We start from the raw sequence: 13418 nt of genomic DNA, 5'->3' as shown, positions 1-13418 counted from the left end.
TTTCACCCTCATCTAGAGGCTCTTTAGGTCCTCTTCACTTTCTGCCATTCAGTTCAGTTCAGTCGCTCAGTCGTGTCTGACTCTTTGAGACCCCATGAATCACAGCACGCCAGGCCTCCCTGTCCATCACCAACTCCCGGAGTTCACTCAGACTCACGTCCATCGAGTCAGTGATGCCATCCAGCCATCTCATCCTCTGTCATCCCCTTCTCCTCCTGCCCCCAATCCCTCCCAGCATCAGAGTCTTTTCCAATGAGTCAACTCTTCGTGTGTGGTGGCCAAAATACTGGAGTTTCAGCTTTAGCATCATTCCCTCCAAAGAAACCCCAGGGCAGATCTCCTTCAGAATGGACTGGTTGGATCTCCTTGCAGTCCAAGGGACTCTCAAGAGTCTTCTCCAACACCACAGTTCAAAAGCATCAATTCTTTGGCGCTCAGCCTTCTTCACAGTCCAACTCTCACATCCATACATGACCACAGGAAAAACCATAGCCTTGACTAGACGCACCTTTGTTGGCAAAGTGATGTCTCTGCTTTTGAATATGCTATCTAGGTTGGTCATAACTTTCCTTCCAAGGAGTAAGCATCTTTTAATTTCATGGCTGCACTCACCATCTGCAGTGATTCTGGAGCTCCCAAAAATAAAGTCTGACACTGTTTCCACTGTTTCCCCATCTATTTCCCAAGAAGTGATGGGACCGGATGCCATGATCTTCGTTTTCTGAATGTTGAGCTTTAAGCCAACTTTTTCACTCTCCACTTTCACTTTCATCAAGAGGCTTTTTAGTTCCTCTTCACTTTCTGCCATAACGGTGGTGTCATCTGCATATCTGAGGTTATTGATGTTTCTCCCGGAAATCTTGATTCCAGCTTGTGCTTCTTCCAGTCCAGCGTTTCTCATGATGTACTTTGCATATATGTTGAATAAGCAGGGTGATGCATATCTGAAGTTTGATATTTTTCCTGACAGTCTTGATTCCAGCTTGTGATTCATCCAGTCTAGCATTTCACATGATATACTTTGCATGTACGCTAAATAAGCAGGGTGATAATATACAGCCTTGACATATCCCTTTCCCAATTTTGAACCAGTTGTTCCATGTCTGGTTCTAAGCGTTGCTTCTTGACTCAAATACAGGTTTCTCAGGAGACAGGTAAGGTGGTCTGGTACTCCTATCTCTTTAAGAGTTTTCCACAGTTTGTTGTGATACACACAGTCAAAGGCTTTAGCATAGTCAGTGAAGTAAATGTTTTATTCTGGAATTTCCTTGCTTTCTCTATGATTCAACAAATGTTGGCAATTTGATCTCTGGTTCCTCTACCTTTTCTAAGCCCAGCTTGTACGTCTGAAGTCTCCATTCATATACCACTGAAGTCTAGCCTGAAGGACTTTGAACATAACCTTACTAGCATGTGAAATGAGTGCAATTGTATGGTAGTTTGAACATTCTTGGGCATCGCCCTTCTTTGGGACTGGAATGAAAACTGACCTTTTCTAGTCCTATGGCCACTGCTGAGTTTTCCAGAATGGCTGACCTTGCACTTTAACAGCATCATCTTTTAGGATTTAACAGCATCATCTTTTAGGATTTGAAATAGCTCAGCTGGAATTTCATCACCTCTTCTGGCTTTGTTCGTAGTAATGCTTCCTAAGGCCCACTTGACTTCATACTCCAGGATGTCTGGCTCTAAGTGAGTGACCACGCCATCATTGTTATCTGGGTCATAAGACCTTTTTTGTATAGTTCTTCTGTGTATTCTTGCTACCTCTTCTAAGTCTCTCCTGCTGTATTAGGTCCTTACCGTTTATATCCTTTATTTCTATCCTTTATTCTATCTTGTGCTTATCCTTGCATGAAATGTTCTCTGGTATCTCCAGTTTTCTTGAAGAGATCTCTAGTCTTTCCCATTCTATTGTTTTCCTCTATTTCTTTGCATTGTTCGTTTAAGAAGACCTTGTTATCTCTCCTTGCTATTCTGTGGAACTCTGTATTGAGTTGGGTATATCTTACTCTTTCTCCCTTGTCTTCTTTTCTTCTTTCCTCAGGTATTTGTAAAGCCTCATTAGACAACCACTTTATACCTCCTTGCGTTTCTTTTTCTTGAGGATGGTTTTGGCCACTGCCTCCTGTACAATGTTACAAACTTCCATCCAGAGTTCTTCAGGTACTCTGTCTACCAGATCTAATCCCTTGAATCTATTTGTCACCTCCACTGTATAATCATAAGGGAGTTTTGAGTTCTTTGTATATATTGGATGTTAACCACTATCAGACATATGGATTGCAGATATCTTCTCCATTCAATAGGCTGCCTTTTCATTTTGTCGATAGTTTCCTTTATCATTAATAAGCTTTTTAGTTTGATGTACTTAGACTTTTTTCTTTTTGGTTTTGTTTTCCCTTGCCTGATGAGTCATATCCAAAAATACATTGCTCAGACCATGTCAAAGAGCATACTATCTAGGTTTTCTTCCAGGAGTTTTATGGTTTCAGGTCTTTTAGTTAAGTCTTTACTCCATTTTGAGTTTATTTTTGTATATGGTGTGAGAAAGTAACCCATTTTGATTCTTTTGCATGTTGCTGACCAGTTTTCTCAACACCATTTATCGAGGAGACTATCTTTTCCTCCTTGCATATTTTTGCATCTTTTATCATAAATCAGTAGACCACATAAGCATGGGATTATTCCTGGACTGTATGTTATGTTCCATTGATCTATATATCTGTTTTTTTACTAGTACCATACTGTTTTAATGACTGCAGCTTTGTAGTATAGTTTGAAATCAGGGAGCGTGATACCTCCAGTTTTGTTCTACTTGTTCAGGAATGCTATGGATATATAAGGTCCTTTGGGCTTCCATATAAACTTCAGGATTATTTATTCTAGTTATGTGAACATGCCATTGGATTTTGACAGGGATTGTACCAAATCAGTAGATTTCCTTTGGTTGTACATTCATTTTAATAATATTAAATATTCTAACCCATGAGCATGGCATATCGTTTCATTTGGTTTTTTGTCTTTAGTTTCTTTCACCAATGGTTTATAGTTTTCAGAGTGCAGATATTGACCTCCTTAGTTATATTTATTCCTAGATATTTTATTCTATTTGATGCATTGTAAATGGAATTGTTTTCTTCATTTCTCTTTCTGATAGATTGTATGTAGAGAAGAAGCAGATTTCTCTGTATTACCTTTGTATCCTGAAACTTTACTGAATTCATTTATTAGTTCTAATAATTTCTTGGCAGAGTCATTCAGTTCAGTTGAGTCACTCAGTCATGTCTGACTCTTTGCAACCCCATGGACTGTAGCATGCCAGTCCATCACCAACTCCCAGAGCTTTTATGGGAGCCATTCAGTTCAGTTCAGTTCAGTTCAGTCGCTCAGTTGTGTCTGACTCTTTGCGACCCCATGAATACCTATATATAGTATCATGTCACCTACACTGAGTTTTATTTCTACCTTTCCAGTTTGGATGCATTTTTTTCTTTTTCTTGTCTGATTGCTATGGCTAGGACTTCCAATACACGGTTGAATAAAAGTGGAGAGAGTGGGAATCCTTGTCTTATTCCTGATCTTAAAGGAAATGCACACAGCTTTTGACCATTGAGTATGATGCTAGCTATAGGCTTGTTATATGTGCTTGTTAGTATGTTGAGGTCTATTTCTTCTCTTCTCACTTTGTTGAGAGTACTTATTATAAATGGATGTCAAATTTGTTAAAAGTTTTTTGTGCATCTGTTGAGATAATCATGTTTTTATTCTTCAGTTAATTAATCACATTGATTTCTGAATATTGAACTATCCTTGCATCCTGGGGATAAACCCTTCTTAATCATGGTGTATTTTCCTTTTAATGTATTATTAAACTGAGTTTGTTAGTATTTTGTTGAGGATTTTTATATCTACTTTCATCAATGAAGTTGGTTTTATGTATTTTTTGTTTGGTATTTTTGTAGCGTCTTTGCCAGATTTTGGTATTAGGGTGATGCTGTTCTTATAGAATGAGTTCACAAGCCTTCACTTTGTACTTCTCAAATTTTGGGGATAGTTTGAAAAGGTGAGGTGTTAACTCTTTAAATGTTTGGTAGAATTTTTACTACTGATTCATTTCATTATGGTAATCTGTTTTCCTATTTCTATTTCTTCTTGATTCAGCCTTGGTAGATTGTATGTTTCTAATAATTTACCAGTTCTTCTAGGTTGTACATTTTATTGACATTAATTATTTGTAGTAGTTGCTTATGATCTTTGTATTTTTGTGGTGCCAGTATAACTTCTTTATTTTTTATTTTCTGATTTTTTGGGGTCATTTAAATTATTTTTCTTGAAAAGTCTGACTTATCAATTTTATTTATTTTTCAAAGAAGCAGCTCTGAGTTTCATTGACCCCCCCCCCCTTTTTTTTTCTGGTCTCTTTTAAATTTATTTCTGTTGTGATCTTTATTATGTCTTTCCTTCTACTAACTTTCAGTTTTGTTTCGCCTTTAAAAAAATTTCCTTTAGGTGAAAGGTTTAGGTTATTTATTTAGATTTTTCTTGTTTCTTGAGGTAGGCTTATATCCAGCTGAACCTGCCTCATAAAACTGCTTTTGCTGCGTTCTATAGATTTTGGGTTGTTGTTTCCATTTTTACTTGTATCCAGGTATTTATTTTTATATCGCCTTTGATTTTTTTCCATGACCCATTGGTTGCTTAGTAGCATATTGTTTAGATTTCATGTGTTTGTGTTTTTTTTGTAAATTTTTTTCCTTGTAATTGAATTCTAGTCTCACAACATTGTAGTAAAAAAATGCTTGGTATGATTTCAGTAATCTTAAATTAACAAACTTGTTTTGTGACCTTCTAACCTGAAAGCTCTACAAACCCCATTCTATTGGGATTTTTATGGAGGCTTCCTCACATAGGCATGATGAATTATTCACTAGTTTCTGGCCCCTCTCTCCTCTGGAGAATAGTGCAAGCAGGCTGACAATTCCAAGCTTCTACTCATGGATTGGTCTTTCTGGTTACTAGTCCCCATCCAAGGAGCCCACTCAGAGTCACCTCAATAGAACAAAAGATGCTACTAGTGCTTGTATATTAGGAATGTATAAACTTAGGAATTTAGGGTTTTAGGAGCTCTGCACTGGAAGTTAGGAGAAAGATACAGGCAGAGATCAATATACATATTTCTTATCATTTCCACCATCCATCATCACCTCATCTTGCAAAACTAACACATACATATATTCACACACATACACATAGTTTACATGGCAAATAACAAGCTGATATAATGTGGTCAAAATATATTAGAATTATTTACTTCTTTAATACATAATCAAATGCTGCTATAGGTCATGAAGACATAGATGAACATTCTGAAAGAATGGGAAATGTAGTTTAAAAGGAAACAAATATTTTCCTGATAAGAGAGGAAAATATTCAACCTCAGTAACAAGAACAGAAAAGCACAATATGAGATTCTCTTTTCAAACCATAAAAGTTATAAAATTATAAAAATTAGATACACGGGCACACATGCATGCCCACATTGACCAGTGTTAGCGATGCAGCATGGCTGGCTGGCTCACAGCGTCCTTGATGGTGTAATTGACAGTTTCTGGTATGTATAGTAAAGAATCCTGTTTACAAGTTTGACCCCATAATTTCTTTTCAAAGAATCTCTCTTAAAGACATAACCAGGGAACTTTTCTGGTGGTCCAGTGGTTAAGACTCTGTGCTCCCAATGCAGGGAGCCTGGGTTTGATCCTTGTTTAGGTAACTAGATCCTGCATGCGACAATAAAAATCTCTTATGCGACACTGAAGATCCCATTGCCTCAGCTAAGACCTAGCACAGCCAAATTTAAAAATTAAGAAGAAAATCAGTGACACACAGACTTAATACATGTACATGTCCCATTACCCCAGCACCAGACTTCATAATGAAAAATCATCAGGGATTGTTTAGATGAAGGATAGTAGCACCAATAGAGTATAAGCTACTGTTTTTAAAAATCATGCATTTGAAGAATGTAAATATGGTAAAATAATCATCATATAATGTTAAGGTAAAAAGGATGTACACTTAATTGATTAAAATCTCAGTACACACAAAAATCCCAGTTTCCTAAAATAGTCATACGTAAATAGAAAATCAAAGTCTGAAGGAAAAGAGATATATACTAAAATGTTAAGAGTGCTAGTTTCTGGACTTCCCTAGTGGTATAGTGGATTAGAAGCCACCTGCCAATACAGAGTTGATGAGTTCAATCCCTGGTCCAGGAAGATTCCACATGCCATGGGTCAACTAAGCCCATATACAACAACTACTAAGCCCCTACTCTGGCTGGGACCCACATCTACTGAGCTCACGTGCTACCACTACTGAAGCCCTTGTGCCTTGAGCCTGTGCTGCACAATAAGAGAAACACCACAGTCAGAAGCCTGTGCACCACAACAAAGAGTAGTCCCCAGTTGTAGCAACAAAGACCCAGCACAACCAAAACTAAAATAAATAATTTTTTTTAAATCATGTTAAAAAAGTGAATGGATTATATGAAACTCATTTTTAATGAATAATTTTCTGTTTTCCAAATTTTCTATGAATTTATATTATTTTAGATTCATAAAAAAGAAATCCTATCAGTTAAGACACATATCAAAAAAAAGACACATATCAAAAGCCACTACCTCTCTGAATTCGGTCTTTAGAATTAATTTTGACATACACATATATTTTCTTTATTGAGGTACAGTTGATTTACAATATTATGAATTTCAAGTATATAATACACTGATACAAAATTTGAAAAGACTATATTCCATATGAACTTATTATAGTATATTGGAGGGACTTTCTGGTAGTCCAGTGGTTAAGACTCCATGCTTCCACTGCAGGGGGCATGGGTTTGATCCCTGGTCCAAGGGAACTAAGATACCGTATGCTGCACAGCACAGCCAAAAAAAGAAAAGAAAATACTGCATGTATTTCTCTGGCTGTAAATAAATTCTTATACTTTATTCATAGTACTTTATACCTCTTAATCTCCTACCTCTATCTTGCCCCTCTCCCATACCCTTTCCCCACTGGTAACCACTAGTTTGTTCTCTGCATCTGTGAGTCTGTTTTTGTTTTGTTATATTTATTTTTTTGTATTCCACAGATAAGTGGTAACATATAGTATTTGTCTTTCTGTCTGACTTATTTTACTAAGTGTAATATCCTCCAGGTTCATCCATGGTGTTGCAAATGGCAAAATTTGATTCTTTTTAGAATCGAGTAGTATTCCTTTATAAATATATACCACCCTCTTCTTTATCCATTTGTCTATTGATGGAAAACTGAGTTGCTTCAGTATCTTGGCTATTGTAAATAATACTGCTGTGGACATTAGGGTGCATGTATCTTTTCGAATCAGTGTTTTTGTTTTTTCAGATATGTATCCCAGAGAGTAATTGCTGAATCATCTAGTAGAACTAGTTTTAATTTTTTGATGAGCCTCCATACTGTTTTCTATAGAGGCTACACCAATTTACATTCCCACCAACATTGGACAAGGGTTAAAATCCACAAATTCAGTATATCTTTTGGTCTGTTTGTATCATCTTCAATTTCTCTCATCAGCTTTCTGTTGTTGTTTTTTAAGATTCCACAACTAAGCAATATATTTGTCTTTCTCTGTCTGACTTACTTCAGTCAGTATGACAATTTCTAGGTCCATCCACGTTGCTGCAAATGGCATTATTTCGTTTTTCTTTTATGGCTGAGTGAGGAGGAACTCAAAAGCCTCTTGATGAAAGTGAAAGTGGAGAGTGAAAAAGTTGGCTTAAAGCTCAACATTCAGAAAACTAAGATCATGGTATCCAGTCCCATCACTTCATGGCAAATAGATGGGGAAACAGTGGAAACAGTGTCAGACTTTATTTTGGGGGGCTCCAAAATCACTGCAGATGGTGACTGCAGCCATGAAGTTAAAAGACGCTTACTCCTTGGAAGGAAAGTTATGTCCAACCTTGATAGCATATTCAAAAGCAGAGACATTTCTTTGCCAACAAAGGTCTGTCTAGTCAAGGTTATGGTTTTTCCTGTGGTCATGTATGGATGTGAGTTGGACTGTGAAGAAGGCTGAGCGCCGAAGAATTGATGCTTTTGAACTGTGGTGTTGGAGAAGACTCTTGAGAGTCCCTTGGACTGCAAGGAGATCCAACCAGTCCATTCTGAAGGAGATCAGCCCTGGGATTTCTTTGAAAGGACTGATGCTAAAGCTGAAACTCCAATACTTTGGCCACCTCACACGAAGAGTTGACACATTGGAAAAGACTCTGATGCTGGGAGGGATTGGGGGCAGGAGGAGAAGGGGACGACAGAGGATGAGATGGCTGGATGGCATCAGTGACTCGATGGACATGAGTCTGAGTGAACTCCGGGAGTTGGTGATGGACAGGGAGGCCTGGCGTGCTGTGATTCATGGGGTGGCAAAGAGTCAGACGCGACTGAGTGACTGAATTGAACTCACTATGGTGACGGAATTCCAGCTGAGCTATTTAAAATCCTAAAAGATGAAGCTATTAAAGTGCTGCACTCAACACGTCAGCAGATTTGGAAAACTCAGCAGTGGCCACAGGACTGGAAAAGGTCAGTTTTCATTCCAATCCCAAAGAAGGGCAATGCCAAAGGACGTTGAAACTACCATATAATTGCACTCATTTCACATGCTAGCAAGGTTATGCTCAAAATCCTTCAAGCTAGGCTTCAGCAGTACATGAACAAAGAACTTCCAGATGTACAAGCTGTGTTTTGAAGAGGTACAGGAACCACAGACCAAATTATCAACATTTGTTGGGTCATGGAGAAGGCAAGGGAGTTCCAGAAAAACATCTACTTCTGCATCATTGACTACACTAAAGCCTTTGACTGTGTGGATCACAACAAACTGTGGAAGATTATTAAAGAGATGGGGATATCAGACCACTTTTCCTGCCTCCTGGGAAACCTATATGTAGGTCAAGAAGCAACAGTTAGAACTGGACATGGAAAAATGGACTGGTTCCAAATCGGGAAAGGAGTATGTCAAGGCTGTATATTGTCACCTTGCCAGAGTACATCATGCAAAATGCTGTGCCAGATGACTCACAAACTAGAATCAAGATTGCCTGGCGAAATATGAACAACCTCAGATTTGTAGATGATGCCACTCTAATGGCAGAAAGTGAAGAGGAACTAAAGAGCCTCTAGATGAGGGTGAAAGAGCAGAGTGAAAAAGTTGGCTTGAAACTCAACATTAAAAAAAAATCAAAACTATGATCATAGCATCCGGTCCCATCACTTCATGGCAAATAGAAGAGGAAAAAGTGGAAGCAGCAGCAGATTTTATTTTCCTGGGCTCCAAACTCACTGCAAACTGTGCCTGCAGCCATGAAATTAAAAGATGCTTGCTCCCTGGAAGGAAAGCTATGACAAACATAGACAGCATATTAAAAAGTAGACACATCACTTTGCCAACAAAGGTCTGTGTAGTCAAAGCTACGGTTTTTCCAGTAGTCATGTATGGATGTGAGAGTTGGATCATAAAGAAGGCTGAGTGCTGAAGAATTGGTGCCTTCAAACCGTGGTGTTGGATAAGACTCCTGAGAGTCCCGTGGACTGCAATTAGATCAAGCCAATCAATCCTAAAGGAAATCGACTCTGAAATTTCATTGGAAGGAGTGTTGGCTGAAGCTGAAGCTCCAATACTTTGGCCATCTGATGTGAAGAGCAGACTTATTGGAAGAGACCCTGATGCTGGGAAAGGCTGTAGGAAATAGGAGAAGGGGGCAACAGAGGATGAGATGGTAACTCAGTAGACATGAATTTGAGCAAAATTCGGGAGACAGTGGACAGAGGAGCCTGGCATGCTACAGTCCATAGGGTTGCAAAGAGTTGGACAGAACTTAGTAACTGAACAACAGCAATATTTCATTATGTGTACGTACCACATCTTTATCCATTCTTCTGTTGATAGACATTTAGTTCGCTTCCGTGTCCTGGCTATTGTAAACAGTGGTGCAAGGAATATTGGGGTGCATGTATCTTTTTAAATTTTGGTTTTTCTCCAGATATATGCCCAGGAGTGGGATTGCTGGATTATATGGTAACTCTATTTTCAGTTCTCTTAGGAACCTCTCCATACCAATTTACATTCTCATCAACCGTGTAGGAAGGTTCCCTTCTCCAGTATTTATTATCTGTGGGTTTCTCTTTTCTGGCTGTGCTAGATCTTCATTGTCGCTTGAGCTTTTTTCTAGTTGTAATGAATAGGAACTACTCTCCACTTACGGTGTGAGGCTTATTTTTGCAGTGGCGTCTCTTGTTGCAGAATACATGCTCTAGGTGGGCTTCAGTAGCTGTAGCATATAGGCTCAGTAGTTGCAGCTCCTGGACTATAGAGGCCAGGTTCAATAGTTGTGGTGAACAGTCTTAGTTGCTCCATGGCTCATGGAATCTGCCTGGATCAGGGGTCAAACCTGTGTCTCCTGCATTGGCAAGTGGATTCTTTACCACTGAGCGACAAAGGAAGCCCATCTGTGGATTTTCTGATGATAGGAATTCTGACTGATATGATATTTCATTGTAGTTTTGATTTGCATTTCTCTATTAGCAATACTGAACATCTTTTTATGTGCCTCTGGGCCATATTGGAATTCCCTGATAGATCAGTTGGTAAAGAATCTGCCTGCAATGCAGGAGACCAATTCAATTCCTGGATTGGGAAGATCTGCTGGAGAAGGGATAGGCTACCCACTCAAATATTCTTGGGCTTCCCACGTGGCTCAACTGGTAATGAATCCACCTGCAGTGCAGGAGACCTGGGTTCAATCCCTGGTTGGGAAGATACCCTGGAGAAGGGAACAGCTACCCACTCCAGTATTCTTGCCTAGAGAATTCACTATACAGTCCATGCGGTCACAAAGAGTTGGGCATGACTGAGCGACTTTCACTTTTTCACTCACTGGCCATGTGTTTGTCATCTTTAGAGAAATGTCTATTGAGGTTTTCTGCCTGTTTACTTATTGGGTTGTTTGTTTGATGATATTAAGCCATACAAGCTGTTGGTACATTTTGGAGCCCAATCTTTGCCAGTCACATCATTTGCAAATATTTTCTCCCATTCAATGGGTTGTCTTTTTGTTTTGTTTATGGTTTCCTCTGCTGTGCAAAAGCTTTTGAGTTTAATTAGGTCTCATTTGTTTATTTTTGTTTTTATTTCCATTACTCTGGAAGACAGATTGAAAAGGTTAATGCTGTGATTTATGTCAGAGAGTGTTCTGCCTATGTTTTCCTCTAATAGTTTTGTAGGGTCTGGTCTCACATTTTTGAAATCCATATATCACACTGTGAGGAAGCTCAGCAGTCCATGCAGAAATTCACGTGCATGAGAATCACAACTGGCTTTAGGACTGAATGGCAGGTGGAAGCTGGAAGGGCTCTGGGGAGACCATTAGTGAAAGTCAAAGAGACTTATGAAGGCCTAAAGGAAAGCAAAATAAATTCACTGGAAGCCAGAGGAAACACTGACATCTGTAATAATGTGAAAAGGGGAAAATATACCTAATTAATTCAATCCTCTAGCTAAAATGATTTCCCGGCAGAGTACTGATAGTGCCATCTGGCTTCTTCTTGCTGCCTATTATAAAACATACAAGAAGAGAAGGTCAACTAAAGAATCAGCTGTTTCAACAAGGACCTACTGAGCAGTACAGAGAACCTACTCAATATTCTGTGATAACCTGTATGGGAAAGAATATGAAAAAGAATAGATGTGTGTATAACTGAACTGCTTTGCTGTACACCTGAAATAACACAACTGTACTCCAATATAAAATAATTTTTAAATGAACTTCTAAATAGAAAGCAACCAGGACTTGCCAAGTTTGACAGTAATACTGTTTCTCCTTTCCACGTTCTCCAGATGGTAAATTATTCTATAAGTAAGATAGAATCTCAGAGCAAAGTCAAGCCCAGAGTGAGTCTATGGAAGATCCTTTGTAAAGACCTCAAAGATTCAAGGTAGTGCTTCACAGAATATTTCAGGATGACAAAAGTCCCTCTAAACATTTTAAGGTGTGCCTAATAAATCCTATTAAATAAGAGAATTTATGAGAATCTTAAGGATGTTTTCCTGCAGCATTCTCCCAGAAAGCCCCAGATAGAGACATTCTTATCTCAAACAGGTTTATAGTGGTGTATTGCCTAATACAGTGAACTCCACTAATATTTTTAGAAAACCCACATAGTTTTTAAAATGGTTCTGGTGGAAGCACAGTAAGTTTAAAAGAGAAAGAGTGCAAAACAAAATAAGACCTTTATTTATTTATTTATTTTTTAAAGTGCATCTCTATGTATTTTCACAGTGAACACACCAATATCATAAAACAAAAACAAAACTCCTGCCTTGTAGACCATCCACTACACTACTCTGACTTCTATTTCCATATATTACTTTTGCCTGTTTTTATTTTTTTTAACTAATTTATTTTAATTGGAGGCTAATTACAATATTATAGTGGTTTTTGCCATAGATTCGCATGAATCAGCCATGGTTATACATGTGTTCCCCATCCTGAACCCTCCTCCTACCTCCCTCCCCACCCTATCCCTCAGGGTCATCCAAGTGCACTGGCCCTGAGCACCCTGTCTCACGCATCAAGCCTGGACTGCTGATCTGTTTCACATATGGTAATATACATGTTTCAGTGCTATTCTCTCAAATCATTCACCCTCACCTTTTCCCCCTCAGAGTCCAAAAGTCTGTTCTTTACATTTGTGTCTAAAAACAGACCTTTCAGTTCAGTTCAGTCGCTCAGTCCTATCCGACTCTTTGCGACCCCATGAACCGCAGCACGCCAGGCCTCCTTGTCCATCACCAACTCCCGGAGTCCACCCAAACCCATGTCCATTGTGTCGGTGATGCCATCCAACCATCTCATTTTCCGTCATCCCCTTCTCCTCCTGCCCTCAATCTTTCCCAGCATCAGGGTCTTTTCAAATGAGTCAGCTCTCTGCATCAGGTGGCCAAAGTATTGCAGTTTCAGCTTCAACATCAGTGCCTCCAATGAACACCCAGGACTGATCTCCTTTAGAATGGACTGGTTGGATCTCCTTGCAGTCCAAGGGGCTCTCAAGAGTCTTCTCCAACACCACAGTTCAAAAGCATCAATTCTTCCGTGCTCAGCTTTCTTTATAGTCCAACTCTCCCAGAGACCTTTAGATGTTTCATATATTTTGCCCAGAAAACAGACCGTGGAGGCTTTTTTCCTAATTTAATTATTTTTATGGGAAACACAGGTTTCAACTCAGAGGATAGAACCAAGAGATACAGAGAACAACTCAGAGGGTAAACTGAGCAGCAATGAAAGAATTGGCAACACATTCTCAGTTGGCTTTCA

Source organism: Bos indicus x Bos taurus, chromosome 10 (assembly GCF_003369695.1).
Source record: "Bos indicus x Bos taurus breed Angus x Brahman F1 hybrid chromosome 10, Bos_hybrid_MaternalHap_v2.0, whole genome shotgun sequence".
Classification (NCBI taxonomy): domain Eukaryota; kingdom Metazoa; phylum Chordata; class Mammalia; order Artiodactyla; family Bovidae; genus Bos; species Bos indicus x Bos taurus.
This window is presented reverse-complemented; position numbering follows the sequence as displayed.